General features: G+C 43.7%; 1 long non-coding RNA gene across 4 annotated transcripts in view; it reads left to right on the top strand.

Annotated features, from left to right (window-relative positions):
* LOC114117297 (uncharacterized) overlaps positions 1-22,538 on the top strand; it is a 70,946-nt gene that overhangs the window by 39,441 nt on the left and 8,967 nt on the right. For all 4 annotated transcript variants that reach the window (XR_003591013.3, XR_009595696.1, XR_009595695.1 and 1 more), the window contains 4 exons: positions 3,130-4,642; positions 7,613-7,737; positions 8,114-20,053; positions 21,671-22,369. This is a non-coding gene — a long non-coding RNA (uncharacterized LOC114117297). The remainder of the gene's footprint in view (positions 1-3,129; positions 4,643-7,612; positions 7,738-8,113; positions 20,054-21,670; positions 22,370-22,538) is intronic.

The raw sequence follows: 22,538 nt of genomic DNA, 5'->3' as shown, positions 1-22,538 counted from the left end.
TTTTTAATTATTTGACTGAAAGAATTCCATAGGGACATCCCTGGTGGTCCAGTGTTAAGACCCCTCATTTCCAATGCACAGGACGTGGGTTTGATTCCTGGTCTTGGAACTAAGATCTGACATGCTGTGTGGCATGGTACCCCTGTCCCCCAAAATAAATAAAGGTAAAAAAAAAAAAAGACCTCCTTGGTGGCTCAGAGAATCTGAGTTAAAGAATATGCCTGCAATTGCAGGAGAACTGAGCTCAATTCTTGGGTCAGAACTGAGTTCTGGAGAAAGAAATGGTTACTCACTCCAGTATCATTGCCTGGAGAATCCCATGGACAGAGGAGTCTGGTGGGCTATAATCCGTGGAGTCACAAAGAGTCAGACACGACTGAGCAACTACTTAACTTCAGAAAAGAAAAAAAGAGTTCCATAACTACAGGGAAAGACTTCTTTGGGGTCAGGGTGAACTGTTTTTTTGTTCATTCAGCAAATTCTTACTTAGGAATTACCGTGTGTGTGTGTGTGTGTGTGTGTGTGTGTGTGTGTGTGTGTGTTTCTGCCCCAGGTTCTACCATTTTATCTTTGACTTTGGTTCTTGACACAGAGCTCCTAAAAACCCTTGTAATTTTCTAAGTGAGAGAAGCACCTTTTGTTCTTAAGAGGTGGCTCCTGGATGGCTCCAGGATAGGGATCAATCACCAGAGGACCAAGCCATGATTAGAAGCTTGGCACCTTCAGCTTCGCCTCCCATTCTCTAGAGAAGAGAGAGGAGCTGGAAAATGACTTAAGGATCCATTGTGCTGCCATGATGGAGTCTCCATAAAAATCCCCAAAGTACAGGGTTCAGAGAGCTTCCTGTTGGTGAACACATCCCCTGACCAGGATGGTGACACACTCACCCCCAACTCCATGGGCACAGGAGGTTCCTGGGCTGGGGACCCTTGGTCCCCAGTGTGTACTTCTTCACTTGTACACGTTATCCTTTTTTGTATAATAAACCAATAAATGTTAGTATTTTCTTAAGATCTGTGGGTCGTTCTAGCATCTGCTCAAATCCAAGAAGGGGAGTGTAGGAATCCTGATTCATAACCAGCCAGTCAGAAGCACAGATGACAACCTGGATTTGAAGCTGGCAACTGGAGTGGGGGATGTCTTGTGGGACTGAGCCTTTGCCCTTTGGGACAGAACAGAACTGAGTCGAATCATAGAACATGCAGTTGGTGTCTGCAGGAGGGCTGGACTATTGTCTGCTGTGGGAAAACCCACACACATCTGGTGTCAGGAGTGAAGAATTGAGAGTAGGGGAAAACACTGTGGTTTTCCTAAACAACTTGGAATTGTCCTAATCTCTGGGCACACACTTCCTTGGTGGCTCAGACGGTTAAGCATCTGTCTACAATGTGGGAGACCTGAGTTCGATCCCTGGGTCAGGAAGATCCCCTGGAGAAGGAAATGGTAATCCACTCCAGTACTATTGCCTGGAAAATCCCATGAACAGAGGAGCCTGGTAGGCTACAGCCCATGGGGGTCGCAAAGAGTTGGACATGACTGAGAGACTTTACTTTCACTTTCTTTCTGGGCATACACTATTGCTGAAGCTGAAGCTCCAATAATCTGGCCACCTGATGCAAAGAGCCAACTCATTAGAAAGGACCCTGATGGTAGGAAAGATTGAAGGCAAAAGGAAAAGGGGGTGGCAGAGGATGAGATGGTTAAGTAGCATCATTGACTCAGTGGGCATAAATTTGAGCAAACTCCAGTAGATAGTAAAGAAGAGAGTTGCCTGGTGTGCTATAGTCCATGGAGTCAGAGAGGCAGACATGACTTAGTGACTAAAAAACAACTGGGCATACAGTAGTGACCGAGTCAGACAATGTGCTCAGTCTCATAGAATTTATAAGAAAATGGGCAGTAACAATTACAGTTTGATAAGTACTTTGATGGGTAAACTCCGGGAGATAGTGAAGGACAGGGAAGCCTGGAGTGCTGCAGTTCATGGGGTCGCAAAGAGCTGGACACAACTTAGCGACTGAACTACGACAACGACAGCAACGGGCCAAGTCAAGGGTCATGCAAAAATTCCCAAGGAGGGTTTCTGTCCTGGGTTTTTGGCTGGGAAAGGCTAAAAGAAGGAATGATTCATCCAGACCAGGGAAGGTCTCCCTCCTACTGTCTGTTTCCTTCTAGACTGACTTCTTTGAGGTGGTGAATGAACTCCTTTAAGACATATATTTAAGAGAAAATAATACGATGGCTTATTTATTTAAATTTTTGATATATTTTTACTAACCACACAGACCTACTGAAAAGTTGCAAATACAGTAGAAAAAACTTTTTTCCTGAGCTATTTAAGAGTAAGTGGCCAATCTGATGACCCACCAAAACCAAATACGTCAACTGGTATTTCTACAAACAAGGACATGCTCCTCCATAACCGCCGTGCGACCATCGGCCTCAGGAAATTAGCTGTGACTCATCACCATCACCATACCCTCAGACACCACTTAAGTTTGGTCAGTTGTTCTAAGAATGGCCTTTATGGGGAAAGGATCCAGTTCCTGGTCATGTACTGATTGTGTCATCTACCCTACCTCACTGTTTCCTTGACCTTTGTGACCTTGTTATTTTTGAAGAGAGTGGGACAGTTGTTGTGTAGAATGTTCCTCCGTTTTCATTTGTCTGATGTTTCCTCATTCATCTGTGTGTGTGTGTTCAGTTGTGTCCAACTCTTTGCATCCCCAAGGACTGTAATCCACCAGGCTCTTCTGTCCACAGGGTTTTTCCAGGCATGAATACTGGGGTGGGTTGTCATTCCCTTCTTCGGGGGATCTTCATGACCCAGGGATTGCACCCATATCTCTTAACGTCTCTTGCATTAGCAGGCGGGTTCTTTACCACTGCACTACCCAGGAAACCTGATATTTCCTCATGGTTAGATTTCAATTGTGCGTCTTTAGCAGAAACATCTCAGAGATGAGGTTGTGTTCTTTATGGCATCATCACGTGTGGTGCAGGATTTTGAACTGTCCCATCTTTAGATAAAATGGCATTTGCTAGGCTTCTTCACCATGAAGCCACTCTTTTGCTCTCTGCGATTAATATGTATTTTTAAAATTATATTTATTTATTTGGCTGTGCCAGAAAACTCCCAGGTGCAGCATGTGAATCCAGTTCTCTGACCAGGGATGGAACCAGAGATGGAAGCGGGGATGGAAGCCAGGCCCCCGCACCCCCTTGGAGCTTGGAGTCCCAGCCACTGGACTACCAGGGAAGTCTCAATATATATTTTGAGGGAGGAACTGAAAACATCCCATTTCTCATCAAGTCCTTAATTCAGTATGGATTCATGACTTTCTGTTTTATTCAATGGGTTATGTATGTGCTCAGTCTCTCAGTCGTGTCTGATTCTCTGTGGCCCCGTGGACTGTAGCCCATCAGGCTCCTCTGTCCATGGGGTTTTCCAGATAAGAATACTGGAGTGGGTTGCTCAGGGATCAGACCTGAGTCTCTTGCATCTCCTGCATTGGCAGGTAGATTCTTTACCCCCTACTGACACCTGGGAAGCCCTCAATGGGTTGTAATCTGTTACAATTCTTTTTATGCTCAAATTGTGTTATATCTGAGCCCCTTCAAGCTGACTTCTGTGTCTTTGTGACATTTCTCTGTCATCTTTTGAGCATTTCCATATTTTCTTCTGACACAGATAGATGTTCTAGGTTCAATTCCTACATACCCTGTCCTAGCCCTAGAACCAGCTGCTTCTCCAAGGAGCTCTTAATGGAGAATGGTACTTAGAAACCAAAATCTGGGCACTAGGTGTGCTCATGGCTATGGAGCTATTGCTGCACCAAGAACCTCTTGGTAGACAGAGCTAGAAAATACATGAATGTGTCAACACACACAAATTCATTTTTATGTGTATTTTTATCGACACCCTTGAGTTCACACCAACATCTTCAGTTTCAACCCAGTATCACAGGGCTGTTTCTCATCTTCTCTATTTCCATATTTGCAATTCCTTTCTCTTACAGTGAGAAACCTAGATCCCATTTTTCTAAATATGCTTACTTATTTGATCAGTACCCTGTATAGAATCAGCCTCCACCCCTCCTCCCCCATGTGGACTTCCTCCCGCTATCGGCTCTGACACCCCATCTGGATCTAGAACACACACAGCATCCTGAGCTCTGAGTGCCCTCTCTGGGCCACCTCTCCTCACACACACCTCCTTTGCTCTATCGACCTTCATGAGTTACGGACTTAATTATTAAGGAAGGGACAAGATGTTAGGGGAAGGAAAAAGGGGGGAAAAAAAAGAAAGGCAAGGGGAGACATGTAAAGGAAGTCAGGAAGGGCCACTTGCAAGCTTTTAGCTTCCGTTTCCTTGGTTGCACCTTTAAAGTACTGTGTTATCTATCATCACATCAGAATTTATGTTTACTTTGCGCAAGTGCTCCTGGTTCAGCAGCCTCTCCATTCCTCTCTCTACTTCCCTATCTGTATCCAAGAATCCATCCATCCTGGTCTCAGCTGCTCGTGGAATTAGCTCCAGAGTGTGCAGTTCTGGACTATCTGGTTTGTCAGCGTCTTTGAAGAACCAGTTGTCTGAAAAGAATGAAGGATCTTAACTTCCCTCCAGCAGAGCACGTAGAAGGTAAGCACAGGACATCTGATATCTCAGGTGTAATTCCATGCAATTATGAGATCATATCTCTGAAAGGGAAAAGGCAGATAAATATATCCTTTAAGGTTTTGTTCACTTGTTAAAATGTGAGTTAGCACCATTGTTTGTTATTCAGATAATTTTGTCATTTAAATAGGTTTTCAATCAGTTCAACTTTCCTAAAGCTAATTAAGAATGTCAGAAAAATACAACTCAGTTAATACTAAGAATTTGAAAGTCTAAAGGTACTCCTTAAATTTAAGTGTAACATTTCAAGAAGATTCAACCTTCTTTAATTAATCAAGATTTAATATCTGCTTCCATTAAAATTAATTAATAAACAAAACCAAAAAAAAAAATCCTCAGACCAACTCAAGCTATAACATACTTCAGTTGAAAATTTAATTTTACATTGTATCTCCCTTGAGAAGTGGTACATCTTAGGGATTTTTAAAATAGAAGTAAGACCAGGACAACTATAGAAAGTTCTAATATAAGCATCCAATCTAATATAAACGATCCTCATGCATGGATTATATGAGCACCTCAGAGCTCAAACACCTCAAATATAAAAATTATCTTATTTAAGGTGACTCAGTCCAGCGAGGCATGCTTTTGTCAGTGTTACAGAAAAATGACAATGCTGGAATTTTAGCATTTATTTCTAGTAATCTGAAAAGCCATTTTTTAACGACATCAGAATTGTATTTAAAGCTTTTCAAATTCATTAGATGGTATAACTGGAGATGAAAACTGAACCTCTATAAGCATTCCATCTCTTGGAGTCTGGTTTGTCCAAGCTTTGCACCTCCTTCACATCTACACCCCTCCCCAGGAGACGCTGGAGCCCTGTGAGCTCACAGATCACAGTCCCTAACCACTGTCCGTGAGTTGAGGGAATTTGTCTCAGGATGGTGGCAAGAGGACTTGGCGGGGAGGTGCAGGTGGTAAGTGGTGATGAGGATTGGGAGAGCTTGGAGTAAAGATGTCCAGATTGGGTGGACATCAGGAGGGATTCAGAGGAGAAGGGCTGAAGACCCAAAAGGCTAAGCTAATTGCCAAAAAATCTAAAATGCAATGATGTTACATTCACAAACATAATTCAGTACCTAAAAATACTATAATATCAAAAGGAGTGAGGAGACTTCAGGGGAGTAATGGTACTGCTCACTATTTTGATTAGAATGATGGTTTCATGGATGTATGAACACGCAAAGCTTTTCTAATTGCACACATTTACAAAAAATTTTATTTTGGCTCCTTGGGGTCTTAGTTGCAGCCTGTGGGATCTTGCCTCTTCAGTCCTTGTTGAGGCGTGTGAGATCTTTAGTTGAGGCATGTGGGATCTAGTTTCCTGATTAGGGATGGAAACTGGGGCCCCTGCATTGAGAGCGTGGAGTCTTAGCTACTGAATCATCAGGGAAGTCCCTAATTGTACACTTCCTAATGTACACTTTATCTTTTGTCTGTTTTACTTTATGCCTTAAAATGTGTGTGCTAAGTCATTTCAGCCGTGTCCAACTCTTTGTGACCCTATGGACTATAGCCCACCAGTCTCCTCTGTCCATGGGATTCTCCAGGCAAGAATACTGGAGTGGGTTGTCATTTCCTCCTCCAGGGGATCTTCCCAACCCAGGGATTGAACCTGAGTCTCTTACATCTCCTGCATTGGCAGGTGGGTTCTTTACCAGCACCACCTGGGAAGCCCTTATGTCTTAACAAAACTCTTTTAAAAATATGGTACATGGTAATGGTAGAAACCTGTACAACCATTGCTAGCTGTGTCAAAATCTGAGCAGGTCAACCTGATATTGCGCTTTCTGTTTGGACCTGGGAAGGGTCTGGGCCAGTAATTTATTATAGAAATGAATTCTTTTACCAAGTCACAGTAGCCTCTCAATCTTAACTGCCTTCAGTGAGTTTTTTTTCGTGGGGACTGGGAATTAAGCAGAGGGCTCTGATTTGTGTTTTAATTTTAATTAGTCCTTGCAGGGGTCGGGGAAGAAAAAAATGTTTCTTCCACCCTCTTAGGTTCTGTGCTGAGGGACTTGGAATTAAACGAAAAAAAGATAGTTTAAGGGGGACAGAATATGCAAGTTTAAAACACATTTACATAAATGAGAGTTCACATTAACAAAGTGGAACTCAAAGAATCAGTAGATTTGGGGATATCATAAAAGATATCATTTTTAACCAAGGAAGGAGAGTTTGGGCTTCAAGAGATGATAAATCCTGGGGAAGAAAGTAGAAAATATATGGGGGAACTAACGGAAGATAAAGGTTCTTATAGTCAGGGCTGTTGCATGTTTGTTTAAATATTGTTTTATTTATTTGGCTGTATTTCTAGGTGGCGCAGCTGGTAAAGAATCCTCCTGCCAATTCAGGAGGCACAAGAGATTCTGCTTCGATCCCTGGGTTGGGAAGATCTCCTGGAGAAGGAAATGGCAACCTTTTCCAGTATTCTTGCCTGGAAAATCCCATGGACAAAGGAGCCTGTCGGGCTACAGTCCATGGGCTTGCAAAGAGTCGGATATGGCTGAGCCCAGCATGTGTACACACACACACACACACACCCCAGGTCTTGGTTTCAGCATGCGGGGTTCCCTGGCCAGGTATCAGACTCATGCCTCCTGCACTGGAGCAGAGCCTTAGACACTGGGCTGCCGGGTAGTCCCCAGTCAGGTCTATTTATGCCACCTTGTCTTGGTGTCACTCTTCCTCTCGGTCATGAGTTCTCCCCTCTTCTGGTACAGGGGTGGGGTGGGACCATGGGATTTGGGGAGTGGGAGTGGGGACAGGGGACACTTTCACACTTGCAAATGTGTGTCCTGATCTTAGGAAGTTAAGGGGAGAGCAGAGTGCTTCTCCTGCATTTGCTGATTCTCAATTGCTTTCAACTCAAAATAATTCTTATGCCAAAGAGGCAGATTTTGGGGTGGTGAATTCTGATCTCCTTCCCAGGGAAGACCATCAGGAACTGAACCTTTTAGAAGATGTTGTGCCTCAGCTCCCCACCCATGGTACTGTCACTTGATCGTGGGACAGAGAGTTACAGGAGCCTCATGCCAGCCTCGAGGACAGAGCAGGTGCCTCCTCTGGGGTCGGCATTTTGCATCTTGGCTGTGTCCTTGTCTGTGTCTCAGGCTGCCTCCTGCTCCCTCCGTCTTACCTGGGGCACCCTGTTTCGTCTGACTCTCCGACTTCCTCCCTCCTTGCTCTCACATCCTGAGCTAGGGCTCCAGGAATGGCTTTTATCTCTTTAAAAACACTGTGCAGTATTTTCCCTCTTGACATTGCTTCTGTCGGATGCACATCGTGTCTGAGTTCACTGACTTGACGCACTTTGCAGAGACTGAGAATTTAGTTTTCCAAGAAACAAAACTCTATTTTCTTCTGTTTAATACTGTCCATATAACATCTTCGTACTTAAATAATATCCCCTTTCCCCCCTTTTTTTTAAAGAAGGAGCTTGGCTCAAAAACCTCAAAAGCTGTGGCCACCAACTGAGATCCTAAAATGACCTAGAAGTGGAGCTGGGTCAGCGTGAAACAAAATAAACCCCTTTCCAAGAAGTTCAGCCTTAGAGAAGAGCGTTCATGAACAAAACCGCAGGCCCCTTGCCATCCTCCGCCTTTCTGCTTTGATTGGCTGCAGTCCTGTCATCTTCCCTCCTAACCAAAACAATGCCTCTGAGACGATGTGGATTTTTACATTTTTTCCTTAAAAGAAAAAAAAAGTTCCAAATCTCAAATATTTAAGAATTCCGTATAGAATGTACCTTTGAAAAAGTACATACTGATGTCTGAAACACAGTCCTCCAACCACCATTAAAAAAGATTCAATATCTGACACATGTCTCAGAATTCCAAGGTCACAGATTTCTTAAACTTTGTTTGTAAGAATAGCCAGACCAGCTCACACGTTCAAATGTACTATTCATGGTTTAAAAGGAATAGGAAGACTTAAGAGGTTTTCTTTGTTTTTCTGGGATGTAAATGTGTTCATCAGATTCCTGCCCCTCTTAGTTTTTTCCTCTTTCTTTTTAATCCTTATGAAGAATTGAAGAATTGGCCAGCTCTCACCCCACCCTGCCCACTACCCCATTTTATACTTTCATAGTCTGGGAAGGGGGTCTTTAGGAGGGTCTTCAGGGTCTTTTCCATTTCCTTAACTCCCCCTTCCACCCCAAATTTTATCATGAGCACTTTCAAGCAAACCAGATATACACAGTGAATAAAGCAAGGCCCAGTCAGTTCAGTTGCTCAGTCATGTCTGACTCTGAGACCCCAAGGATTGCAGCATGCTGGGCTTCCCTGTCCATCACCAACTCCCCAAGCTTGCTCAAATTTATGTCCATTGAAAAGGTGATGACATCCAACCATCTCATCCTCTGTTGTCCCTTTCTCCTCCTGCCTTCAATCTTTCCCAGCATCAGGGTCTTTCCCATTGATTCAGTTCTTTGCGTCAGGTGGCCAAAGTATTGGAGCTTCAGCTTCAGCACCTGTCCTTCCAATGAATATTCAGGCCCCCCATCCAGTTTATTAATCAATGCTGTTTCATCATCCTGCACACAGGACATAATTTTACCCATTAACACTTCAGTATGTGCCTGGGACAGAAGAAGACTTTTTCTTTTCCTGTGGTTTTTCTTCAGTCACTAAGTCATGTCCAATTCTTTGTGACCCCCATGGACAACAGCATGCCAGGCTTCCCTGTCTCTTGGAGTTTGCTTAAATTCATGTCCGTTGAGTCAGTAATGCTATCTAACCATCTCATCCTCTGTTGTCCCCTTCTCCTTTTGTCTTCAATCTTTCCCAGCATCAGGATATTTTCCAGTGAGTTGGCTCTTCTCATCAGGTGGCCAAAGTATTGGAGCTTCAGCTTCAGCATCAGTCCTTCCAATGAATATTCAGGGTTGATTTCCTTTAGGATTGACTGGTTTGATCTCCTTGCTGTCCAAGGGACTCTCAAGAGTCTTCTCCAGCATCACAATTCAAAAGCATCAGTTCTTCTGTGCTCAGTCTTTCTGAGGGCAACACCATTATCAACCTAACACAATTAACAAAATACCTGTAAAATAGTAAAAAGCAAGAGAGTTCCAAAAAAACATCTACTTCTGCTTTATTGACTATGCCAAAGCTTTTGACTGTGTGGACCACAACAAACTCTGGAAAATTCTTAAAGACATGGGAATACCAGACCACCTGACCTAACTGTTGAGAAATCTGTATGCAGGTCAGGAAGCAACAGTTAGAACTGGACATGGAAAAACAGACTGGTTCCAAATCAGGAAAGGAGTATGTCAAAGCTGTATATTGTCACTCTGCTTATTTAACTTATATGCAGAGTACATCATGATAAATGCTGGGCTGAATGAAGCACAAGCTGGAGTTAAGATTGGTGGAAGAAATATCAATAACCTCAGATATGCAGATGACACCACCCTATGGCAGAAAGCAAAGAAGAACTAAAGAGCCTCTTGATGAAAGTGAAAGAGGAGAGTGAAAAACCTGGTTTAAAACTCAACATTCAGAAAACTAAGATCATGGCATCTGGTCCCACCACTTCATAGCAAACAGATGGGGAGACAGCAAAACAGTGACAGACTTTATTTTGGGGGGCTCCAAAATCACTGGGGATGGTGACTAGAGCCAAGAAATTTAAAAACACTTGCTCCTTGGAAGAAAAGCTACCACAAACCTAGACAGCATATTAAAAAGCAGAGATATTACTTTGCCAACAAAGGTCCATCTAGTCAAAGCTATGGTTTTTCCAGTAGTTATGTATGGATGTGAAAGTTGGACTATAAAGAAAGTGGAGCACCGAAGAACTGATGCTTTTGAACTGTGGTGTTGGAGAAGACTCTTGAGGGTCCCTTGGACTGTAAGGAGATCAAACCAGTCCATCTTAAAGGAAATCAGTCCTGAATATTCTTTGGAGGGACTGATGCTAAAGCTGAAACTCCAATACTTTGGCCACCTGATGCAAAGAGCTGACTCATTTGAAAAGACCCTGATGCTGGGAAAGATTGAAGGTGGGAGGAGAAGGGGACAACAGAGCATGAGATGCCTGGATGGCATCACCAACTCAATGGACATGAGTTTGAGTAAACTCTAGGAGTTGGCGATGGACAGGGAAGCCTGGCGTGCTGCAGTCCATGGGGTCACAAAGAGTCAGACACGACTGAGCGACTGAATTGAACTGTAAAATAGTAACTGCTTGGGTCAGAGTGAACCACAGCCAAGCATCTGGGGATGGGATCAGGACCACCATAGGCCAGCAGATTTGGTGGACTGGGAGAAGTGCTGGGTGGGGACAGAGGAAGACGAGCTGGAATTCACTGACTCCTCTGTGCCCCTGTCCTGCGTGGCATCATCACAACCCTGGAAAGCCTCCGTCTCCCAAGTCCGGTGAGAGTTCCTCTCTGGCCCTCTACTAACCCAGAACTACTTCAAGAAAGGGATCTACAGAAATATAGCTCCAGCTCGGCCAGGATGACACAGTACAAACTGCTGCAATCATCTGATACTCAACTGAGTTCAAATTTTCCCCAGGGCCTCAGTAATGGGGTTTTACAGTTGACTTGTGCAAAATTGGATCCAAGCAATATCCACATATTGCATTCGATTATTAGATCTCTTATGCTTCTTTCAAGCTGAAATAACCTCCTCCTCCTTTTCCCCCATGATGTCTGTTTGTTGGAAAACCTGGGTTGTCTGTCCTGTAGAAAGTCCCCATATTTTATGGAGGTTTCTTAAAAAAGCAAAAATAGAGCTTGTGATCCTGCAATCCCACTCCTGGGCATGCATCTGGAGAAAAAACATGATCCAAAAGGATACACATACCCCACTGTGCATTGCAGCACCATTTGCAATGGCCAAGACACGGAAGCAACCTAAATGTCCATCGACAGAGGAATGGATAAAGAAGATGGGGTACAGATATACAATGGAATATTACTTAGCCATTAAAAAGAACGAAATAATGCCATTTCCAACAGCATGAATGGAACTAGAGAGTGTCACACTGAAAGAAATAAGTCACAGAAGGAGAAATATCATATGATGTTCCTTATTTGTGGAATCTAAAAAGAAATGATACAAATGAACTGATTTACAACATAGAAACAGATTCACAGACTTAGAGAAGCAAAGTATGGTTGCTGGGGGAGGGAATAGTTAGGGACTTTGGGAAGGTTATGTACACACTACTATATTTAAAATGGATAACCAACAAAAACCTACTATATAGCACATGGAACTCTGCTCAATGTTATGTGCCGGTGGGAGTGGGAGAGGGTTTTGGGGGAGAATGGATACATGTATATGTGTGGCTGAGTCCCTCTGCTGTCCACTTGAAACTATCACAGCATTATTAATCAGCTATACCCCAACACAAAATGTTTTTGGTGTTAAAAAAGACTGCAACATAAAAAAAAATGAATGATATTACAGTAAAACAATGGCCAATCTAATTAAAGTCCTTGATGCCAGGAAAGACTGAAGGTAGGAGGAGAAGGGGGTGACAGAGGATGAGATGGTTGGATGGCATCACCGACTTGGTGGACATGAGTTTGAGCAAGCTCTGGGAGTTGGTGATGGACAGGGAAGCCTGGTGTGCTGCAGTCCATGGGGTTGCAAAGAGTCGACATGACTGAGTGACTGAACTGAACTGAATATAACTAACTAACGAAAAATATACTGAAGTGTCAGAGTTAAAAATAAATAAATAAAATGGATAACCAACAAGGACCTATTGTATAGCACATGGAACTCTGCTCAGTATTACATGGCAGCATGGATGGGAGGAGGGTTCGGGGGAGAATGGATACATGTATATGTATATGTATGGCTGAGTCCCCTCTGTTCCCTGAAACTACCACAACATCGTTAATCAGTTCTACCCCAGTACAAAATAAACAGTTAAAAGTTTTGGGGAAAAAAAGAAAGTCCCCACACTTGGAATCTGGCTGATCCCGTCCTCCTGTGATCATGGTAGTGGGGTCTAGAAGCTTGAGAGGGTTTTGGATTTTGTTCTTGTTGTTCTGTTTTGGCAAAATGACCTGAGGTTCCTTAGGTTTTTGACTCCCTCTGAGACCCAGAGCTGTCCCACATCCCAGACTGATAGGGTTGGGAAAGCCAGGAAGCAGTCGATGGGCTACCCTGCCCTAGGTCAGCTTCCTTTGAGTCATCACTGATCATGAACGGTCTCCTCCAGGGAACTGGGTAAATTCTGCAGGTATAATTCTTTCAGCCACCCCTGGCCTCACACCATGGGCTCATCGTTTCCATCTTGGCAATAGTTAGTTCACTGGTTCTTCTTTCAACTGGCTGAATATTGTAAGAATGGTGATGCCAATTTCATTTTTGACATCATCTTGATATGTTGGCTGGATTAGCATCTAGTGGGAAGAGCCCACACATATGCCTTCTCTATAAGATTAGGTGAAAGTCCGTATTTTTTGAACAAAGGCTATTGAAGCTCATAGGAAGTGGGGCAGCCTTTCCTTCCCAAGGGTGGAAGCGGATGTACAGTAAGACCCCAACATACGAGTGAGCTCCATTTTGAGAGTGGTTTTGTAGGCCCAACAAATTAGCCTAGATACTCAGCTAACACAATCAGCTATATAGTTGTTGCTTGAAGCATACCAGGCTTCCCCATCCTTCACTACCTCCTGGAGTTTGCTCAAACCCATGTCCACTGAGTCAGTGATGCCATCCAACCATCTTGTTCTCTGTCATCCCCTTTTCCTCCTTGTCTTCAATCTTTCCCGGCATCAGAGTGTTTTCTAGTGATTCCATTCTTTGCATCAGATGGCCAAAGTATTGGAGCTTCAGCTTCAGTATCAGTCCTTCCAATGAATATTCAAGACTGATTTCCTTTGGGATGGACTGGCTTGATTTCCTTGCTGTCCACGGGACTCTTAAGAGTCTTCTCCAACACCACAATTCGAAAGCATCAATTCTTTGGCATTCAGCCTTCTTTATGGTCCAACTCTCATAGTCATACGTGACTACTGGAAAAATCATAGCTTTGTATGGACCTTTGTTGGCAAAGTGATGTCTTTGCTTTTTAATATGCGGTCTAAGTTTGTCATAACTTTCCTTCCAAGGAGCAAACAGCAGCTATACAGTACTATACTGTAATAGGTTTATAATACTTTTCACACAAATAATACATAAAAAGCACAAAAAATAAAGGAAACATTTTTAATCTCACAGTACAGTACCTTGAAAAGTACAGTATAGTCCAACAGTTGGCACACAGGGGCTGCCATCGAGTGAAGAGGCAAGAAGAGTGACTGACTGGGGGGGGACAGGAGGTGGGAGATGGCAGAGCTGAAGGATCATCAGCAGTAAGAGATGAAGGACAAGCTGCAATGTCAGTCGCACCTGACACTGATGGAACGTATGTTGATATCTCTGGAAGTTCGAAACTTCAAGGTTCGTATGTAGGGGACAAACTGTATTCTGAGATACAACTCAGAGTAGCTTCCCAGGGACCAGAGTGGACGCCTCCATGGACTCAAAGTGAAAGCGAAAGTTGCTGAATCATGTCTCGCTCTTTGCAACCCCATGGACTGTACAGTCCATGGATTTCTCCAGGCCAGGATACTGGAGTGGGTAGTCTTTCCCTTCTCCAGGGGATCTTCCCAACCCAGGAATCAAACTGGGGTCTCCTGCATTGCAGGTGGATTCTTTACCAACTGTGTAATCAGGGAAACCCGTGGACACAAAGGGGCCCATCAATACAGTCCATGTTTTTTCTGTGTCCTTGAACTTTTTATACCCTGGGCTCATTATCCTCATTGAAGAAGAGCTTGCTCCAGCAGTCATCGTGGTGTTCTAGAAAATGCTTATCAACTTTGGACTCTTGTTTCTTGAACCAAACTCAGTTTCAGTTCATGGCCTCACTGGGTAAGAGAAATTGAAGTTGGTGCCTGGGTTTCTGTGAACTCGAGCTCCGGAACTCGAGCTCCGGTTCCAGATGCCCAGCATTCTGGATACTTTGTTTCCCAGCATTGGCCTCAGGACTCTGGATGAATGCTCCTTAAAATGAATGTTTCATGCAGAGTTTGGTGTGAGACCCATAATCCCATTGTAAAAAGATTGTATGAATCCTTTGAAGATTTTCATGGAAAAGAAAAGAAAAAACTTTAGTGAAAACAACTGTGGCTGTGTGAAGATGCATCTCTGGGACAGACTTCCAGGAGGTTTGAGCACATCTCATTGGTACCTAACAGGTCCACAGTGTTTCTGACAGAGAATATATCAATGAGTGCTCAGCCAATCAGAGGTGTCTGACTTTTTTCGACCCTGTGGACTGTAGTCCACCAGGTTCCTCTGTCCATGGGATTTTTCAGGCAACAGTACTGGAGTGGGTTGCCATTTCCTACTCCAATATATATCAATATTTGAGCTAAAGCTAATTTCTGCCCAGAATTCTGACTGGAGCAGACAGGGATGGGCTCCTGTGGTTTACACTGGGGTCACTGGTAGAGTTAGCTCAGCTGGTAAAGAACCCACCTGCCAATGCAGGAGACATAAGAGACATGGATTTGATCCCCGGGTCGGGAAGATCCCTGGCAGGGCGGGGGGCGAGGGGGTGCGGGCATGGCAACCCACTCCTGTATTCTTGCCTGAAGAATCCCATGGAGAGGAGCCTGGCAGGCTACAGTTCATGGGGTCACAAAGAGTCAGACACGACTGAGCGCGCACGCAGCAGCAGCCCTGGTTAGAATTCAGTTACGCAAAAGGGAATGCATTAGAAGGGCCACACTGGCTCTTAGGAGGGATGTGTGGTGTGGGCCCTGGGTTTGGAATGGAAATGATGCAGTTCCGGTTCTGGTTCTGGGAGACCTGGAAGCATGTCCCTTCAAACCCTCAGTGGGAGGCCTGAGCCAGGGTTTTCAGTCCCATCAGGTTGCCCTGAAGGGGAAGAAGCAATTCCATAAAAGGAAGTTCGTCGGCCATCAGGATGGCAGGATGATTACAGGGTAACTGAAACCCGACCCAGTCCACTTGCCCGTACCGTAGAGCACGAGAACCACGACCAGCTTCCTCTTAGGAAGAAATTTAGTTTCTGGGCTTAAGGGAAAAAAGAAAAAAAAGTCTAAAACCTTGAACCTAAAGGAATGCATTTGCGAAAATCTAGTTCCATAAACAATGCCATGAAAGGCCAGAAGGAAGGCTGTCAGATTGGGGTGTTTGTGTTGAATTTCTCAATTTACCACATTCCAAGAGCAGAATTTGTACTCATTGGTGGGGAATGTTTCCGAGGACACCCGAGGTCAAGGAAATGTGGTCGTTTGCATGTTGAAACCCAGCACTGTATGTTTCTACAGCTGCTGTCTTAGCAGCTCTCTGGGGGCGCAGGCTTCGTTCATCTTGGCCGAGGGACAGCATGGCTGAGTGTCTTCTCTGGCCACAGAAATTACAGGACATCTGAGCAGAGTTAGACAGAGGAGCAGTCAGTGGGCTGGAAAGACGGGCCCTGAGCTCAAGGATCTGAGATATCCACAAGAGATTTGGGAGGAAGTGGTTTGTCATGGTGGACCCAAAGTTTTACATCCCTAAAGTGCAGAGTGACATGCTTCCATTTCTATTTTTTAAAGTAAAACAATGACTAAACTTAACCTTTGGTTGGTTTTCTCTGAGCCCTGAGTGGTATCAACACCTTGGGCCTCAGTCTGGTACACGGAAATCACTTTCATTTTTAAATTTCTTTCTTAAGAACGGATTTTATTCTACTTTATTTTTTGGCTGTGCCACATGGTATGCAGGGTCTTAGTTCCCAAGCAAGTAGAACACGTGCCCCTGCAGTGGAAGCTCCTAGCCACTGGGCCATCAAGGAAGTCCCCATTTTTAAATTTCTAACCATAATGCCTCTTGGATTAAAGAAAGCTTAAGGAACACTGCTGATGAAAAATAAACGCTAAATGGCAAGATGTGTGTGTATGTGCGTGTGTGTGCTCAGTTGAGTCTGACTCTTTGTGACCTCATGGACTGTAGCCTGCCAGCCTCTTCTGTCCATGCAATTTTCCAGGCAAGAATACAGGAGTGGGTAGCCATGCCCTTCTCCAGAGGATCTTCCCAACTCAGGGAGTGAACCTACCTCTCTTGTGTCCCTCGCACTGGCAGGTGGATTCTTTACCGCTGCACCACCAGAATGATAAAATTTCCACAAATTGCCTATAATATGGTTTCCCAGCTTTCTTAATTGTTTTCATCAGATCCAAATTAAAATTTTCCAAAATTAAAAGCTAGAAGATTGGACAATGACGTCCAATCTTGCTTGTCGTTTTCTAGGAATAAAGATTATGCACGCCCAGGTTGTGTTTTTGCTGAGGGGTGCTTTCACCTGGTAGTCTGGAACCTTCCCATTTGTCATTTAGAAGCAAAAATAGTGATTTATCTATAAATTAAAAACCTCAGTTATTAAAACCTAGTTTTAAAAATGCAAAAATTTCCAAATAATCTATAAAATAAGTTCTTTTTTTGATGCCATCAATACATACTTAACTTTGAATCTACATTTGTCACAAAATATATTGCTTTAAAATTTGCTGATAAATTATACCTTTCCTAAAGGAATTCATTTAGAGTAAATTAAGCATGAAGCTCCAGGTTCAATCCCTGGGGCTCTCAGTTAGAACTTAACTTCTTGTGCGGCATTCCCTGGTGGCTCAGACCATAAAGAATCTGCCTTCTAATGCAGGAGACCTGGATTTGATCCCTGGGTTGGGAAGATCCCCTGGAGAAGGGAATGGCAACCCACTCCAGTATTCTTGCCTGGGAAATTCCTTGGACAGAGGAGTCTGGTGGGCTACAGTCCATGAGGTCCCAAAGAGTAGGACATGACTAACACTAAGAGTATGACTTTCCTTAAATGTGATAAAGTTTAAATAAACATTTTTAATATAAGTTGAGATTAGGTGATTGTGTTTGAAATTTACCATCAATCCCCCCCACTACCATCCCAGCAACCTAAATAAAAAATAATCTGCAAATGCTAACATCATGCTATGCAAATCCTGCCTGGCAACTTTGCTGTGTCTCTTCATCTCACTGTCTGTCAGAATGCTGCCCCTCAGGCCCTTCACATGGAAGATCTGAGACTGCCACTCAAACCATCTCTGGCTGATGGAGGCACAAAGGCCCAGGTGGTCCTGTTGTTCAGTCGCTAAGTCGTTCTGACTCTTTGCAACCCCACAGACTGCAGCATGCCAGACTCCCCTGTCCTCCACTAGTTTGCTCAAACTCATGTCCAGAGGTGGTCCTGAGGGAGCTCAAACAAAATGGGCAAATAGTGTGTCACCTGGGCTCAGAATAACTCCAGGACCTGGGTGGAGCTATAATCTGAGCTGAGCTATAATCAGCCTCTTCAGAAGTGCAAGTTCCCATTTTCTCATAGCTTTTGAGATGAGTTGCCAGGTGGCCTTCTAGAACAAATTTGGAAACCTTGGGCCTTGGTCCATGTGCCTCTTCCTTCCATAGCTGCTCCACGCTGGGCTCCCTGATGGCCCCTTGTCTGTGGTCTCAGCTCTACCCCAGGTTCCACGTTCAGGTCCATCAGGACCTTGACTTGTCAGTAGCATCTGGTGTGGACAGTCACTCAGGTGTGATTAGGCAACTTCACATGACTCATGAATCCTGGGACCAGGCATCCCTAGGAGTCATTGCTCTTGGCCCTTGCATGTGGCAGACACTGGTACTTGCCTATTTAATAACCATTATCTCCTTTTCTCTAATCGCTGTTGTAATTCAGTCACTCAGTAGTGTCTGACTCTTTGAGACCCCATGGACTACAGCATGCCAGGTTTCCCTGTCCTTCACTATCTCTCGGAGTTTGCTCAAATTCGTGTCCATTGAGTCAGTGATGCTATCTAACCTTATCTCATCCTCTGCATTCCCCTTCTCCTTTTGCCTTCACCTTTCCCTGCAGCAGTCTTTGTCAAAGAACTCAGTGCTGACCATTCTAAGCTTGTTCCCCATTTGAAGCAAACTGGAAAAGTGAAAAAGTGGGTGCCTCATGAGCTGACCACAAATTTTTTAAAAATGTCATTTTGAAGTGTCTTCTCTTATTCTACACAACAACAATGAACCATTTCTCAATTGGATTGTGATGTGCAATGAAAAGTGGATTTTATATGAAAACCAGTGGTGACAGCTCAGTGGTCGGACAGAGAAGAAGCTCCAAAGAACTTCCAAAGAAGCTCCAAACTTCCACCAGAAAAAGGTCCTGGTCACTGTTTGGTGGACTGCTGTCTGTCTGATCCATTACAGCTTTCTAAATCCCAGCGAGACTATTACATCCGAGAAGTAATGCTCAGCAAATCAATGTTGTTCTTGTTGTTGTTCAGTTGCTCAGTCACGTCTGACTCTTTGTGACCCCAATGGACTGCAGCACACCAGCCTTCCTTGTCCTTCAGCACCTTCTGGAGCTTGCTCAAATTCATGTCCATCCAGTCCATGAGGCCATCCAATCATCTCTTACTCAGTTGTCCCCTTCTCCTCCTGCCTTCAATCTTTCCCAGCATCAGGGTCTTTTCCAATGAGTTGGCTCTTGGCATCAGGTGACTAAAGTATTGGGGTCTTCAGCTTCAGCATCAGTCCTTCCAATGAATGTTCAGGCTTGATTTCCTTTAGAATGGACTGGTTTGATCTCCTTGCAGTCCAAGGGACTCTCAAGAGTCTTCTCCAGCACCACAGTTCAAAAGCATCGATTCTTCGGCACTCAGCCTTCTTTATGGTCCAAGTCTCACATCTGTACATGACTACTGGAAAAACCACAGCTTTGCCTAGATGGACCTTTGTCAGCAAAGTGATGTCTCTTCATGCTAATTCACAAATCAATTAGATGTACCGAAAACTGTAATGCCTGCAGGCAGCAACGGTCAACAGAAAGGGCCCAATTCTTCTCCATGAGAACACCTGACTGCACATTGCACAATCATCACTTTGAAAATTGAACAATTTAGACGACGGAGTTTTGCCTCATCCTCCACATTCACCTTACTTCTCACTAACTGACTACCACTTCTTCAAACATCTCAACAACTTTCTGCAAGGAAAACCCTTCACAACCAGCAAGATGCAGAAAATGCTTTCCAACAGTCTGTTGAATCCCAAAGTATGGATCTTTACACCACAGGAAGAAGCAAACTCATTTCTCCTTGGCAAAAATGTGTTGACAATAACGATTCCCATTTTGATTTATAAAGATGTGTTTGAACCTAGCTTTAACGATTTAAAATTCACTGCCTGAAACCAAAATTATCTTTGCAATCTAAAGACTTTGTTTTTGTGATACACCGCCGCCTTATCCTCTTCTTTGTTTTCATCTTCCTCCTTGGAATATGGCCATGAAACTGGAGCTGGAGCAGCCACCTTGAACCATGAGGTAAGAATCCGCAAAGCCGAAAGTGACATTCTAAAGATGCAGAACACAAAGATAAAAGGAGTCTAGAGTGGCATGTTGTGGAGGGTAGGCCTGCTCTAATCTTTGTAGGGCCTGGGCAAAAGTACAAACAAAGACTATATATTGTGCCCAATTTTTAAAATTATCGATCAAGCGCACAAACTGTTGAACAAAATATGTTCTATTCTCTTACCTTGACAGTATACTTCATAGTGAACTTTAAAAAATATGCATAAAGATACAGCTTTTATGTGACTTAAAAGTCAGCAAATTATCCGAGAAACCAAATATTTTGTTGCTGTTTTCGGTTTTCCACTGCAAATTATTTCATCATGAATGATGACTCAGGAGGTACTGGGCCTTGGGATCAGCATTCTGATCATTAGATATCATTGTAGAGGGGTGCGGACGTAATGACATTGGATGATGCAGGCTGAATGAATCACCCAAGGAACCCCAGAACAAAATCTGGCAGCTTTGTTATTGTTTTTTTAAATAAAGTAGATTTTATTTTGGGCTTATTTCGCAATATGTTAGGCAAGAATACTGGAGTGGGTTGCCATTTCCTTCTCCATGGTATCTTCCTGACCCAGGGATCAAACCTGGGTCTCCTGCATTGCAGGCAGATTTTTTACCATCTAAGCCACCAGGGAATACCCATGATATGATTTACATTCTTTAAAAAAAAAAAAAAATTACCAATCCCTTTTATTCTTGTTAGTTTGGAAGATTTTTTGGGCTTGATCCTAAAGGGTCGTATTTTTTCTCTCTTTGTACGTCTTGTGCAGTGCTCTGGAAATGGAGCAAAGCTAAATAATTATGAAAACAGTTTCATAAGATAAAGTTTAAAGAAGTTCTTTATAAAGACACATGATGGATGACAGCTTTCCCTTTCCTAAATGGCAGTTGCACAGGTCAAGCAGAAGGCAAAATTAATAGGTAGCTATTATGTCAAACCACAAAGAACTTTGAATTCCGTGGTGGCAGATCCTCTGACCTCAACGCCAACACGCAGAGACTTAAATCTTCTTGTGGTTTCAGATTCAGAAATGCAGTATTTCAATCAACCTCCTCCAATGAGTTATCAAAGGAAAATGCTTCCAGAATCATCAGTGTGAAGGCAGCTATGCTTCAAAACAGCGGTTGAACGTTTACAAGGGTTCAGCTGATTTCCAAAAGCATTAATGTGCAGTGAGCAGACATTGGGGCTTTCAGGAGGTAGTTCATATTGATATCCCAGAATCTGGAAAGCTCCCCTAAGCCTGGGAGATCAGCTTGGCCATGATCCACAGTTTTAATTCTGGAAATTCCAGTTTATTTCTACTTCTGGTCTAGACTAGACTCTGGCTACAGTCCCAGACACTCGCTTTTTCTATCACTGCTCATTCAGGAAGACAGAACCCACACGTGAGAGGAGGAACTGAATTGTGTCCCCCTGAATCCATAAGTTGAATTTCTAACCCCCAACAAGATTATATTCAGAGACAGGCCTTTAAGGAAGTCAGGTTAAATGAGGTCATAAGGGTTGGGCCCTAATCCAACAGGACTGGTGTCTTTATAAGAAAAGGAAGAGATACCCTAACTCTCTCCCCATCTCAGGAGCACGCAGCCAGAAGGTGGCCATCTGCAAGCCAGGAAGGGTGCTCTCACCAGAACCTGACCATGCTGGACCTTGACCTTGGGCCTTCAGCCTCCAGAGCTGTGAGAAAATAACTTCTGTTGCTGTCTGCCGTGTTGTGTCATGGCAGCTGGAGCGGGCTGCGGCAGTGTGATTTGCCCCCAGTTCATTTCCAAGTTAAGTGCGGTGCATGTGTGCATGCGAAGTTGCCTCAGGCGTGTCCAACTCTGCGACCCCATGGACTGTAGCCTGCCAGGCTCCTCTGTCCAGGGGACTCTACAGGCAAGAATAATAAAGTAGATTGCCATGCCCTCCTCCAGGGGATCTTCTTGACCCAGGGATGGAGCCCAGTCTCTTATGTCTCTTGCACCAGTAAGCGGGTTCTTTACCACTAGCACCATCTGGCATGATCCCCTAAATTCTTCCTTCCCAGGATATTGTATAGGAATTTAGCTGCACCACTTGCTTAAAAATATAGACTATTTTGAGTTTGCACTTTGCTTTTTCTGATCCCCTGGCAATTGTTATTTGAATGTGAAAGTAGAATGAAACTTTTAATTTATTTTATTTTATTTTTTATTTATTTAGGTCATACAGAAGGAAATGTCCTGGGCAAGGCTGCCACCCAGTTGAGACTTCCCCCTGGACTTGGAGGAAAAAGGATTGGGTGAATTATAATGGTAACACCTCTGATAAATGCCTTTTAACTCATCATATGTGATCAAATTGGTACCTCATATTTACTCTTAGAGGCGTATGGCACACATAAAAGTATGTCTATTTCAGAGATGTTAAAAGCGAGGCTTAGGCCAAAATTGTGTGGCTGCTGGTGAGTGCCCAAAACTAGAC

This window comes from Ovis aries, chromosome 12, assembly GCF_016772045.2.
Source record: "Ovis aries strain OAR_USU_Benz2616 breed Rambouillet chromosome 12, ARS-UI_Ramb_v3.0, whole genome shotgun sequence".
NCBI lineage: Eukaryota > Metazoa > Chordata > Mammalia > Artiodactyla > Bovidae > Ovis > Ovis aries.
The sequence above is the reverse complement of the archived record's forward strand: the minus strand, read 5'-3'. Positions and strand labels throughout refer to the sequence as shown.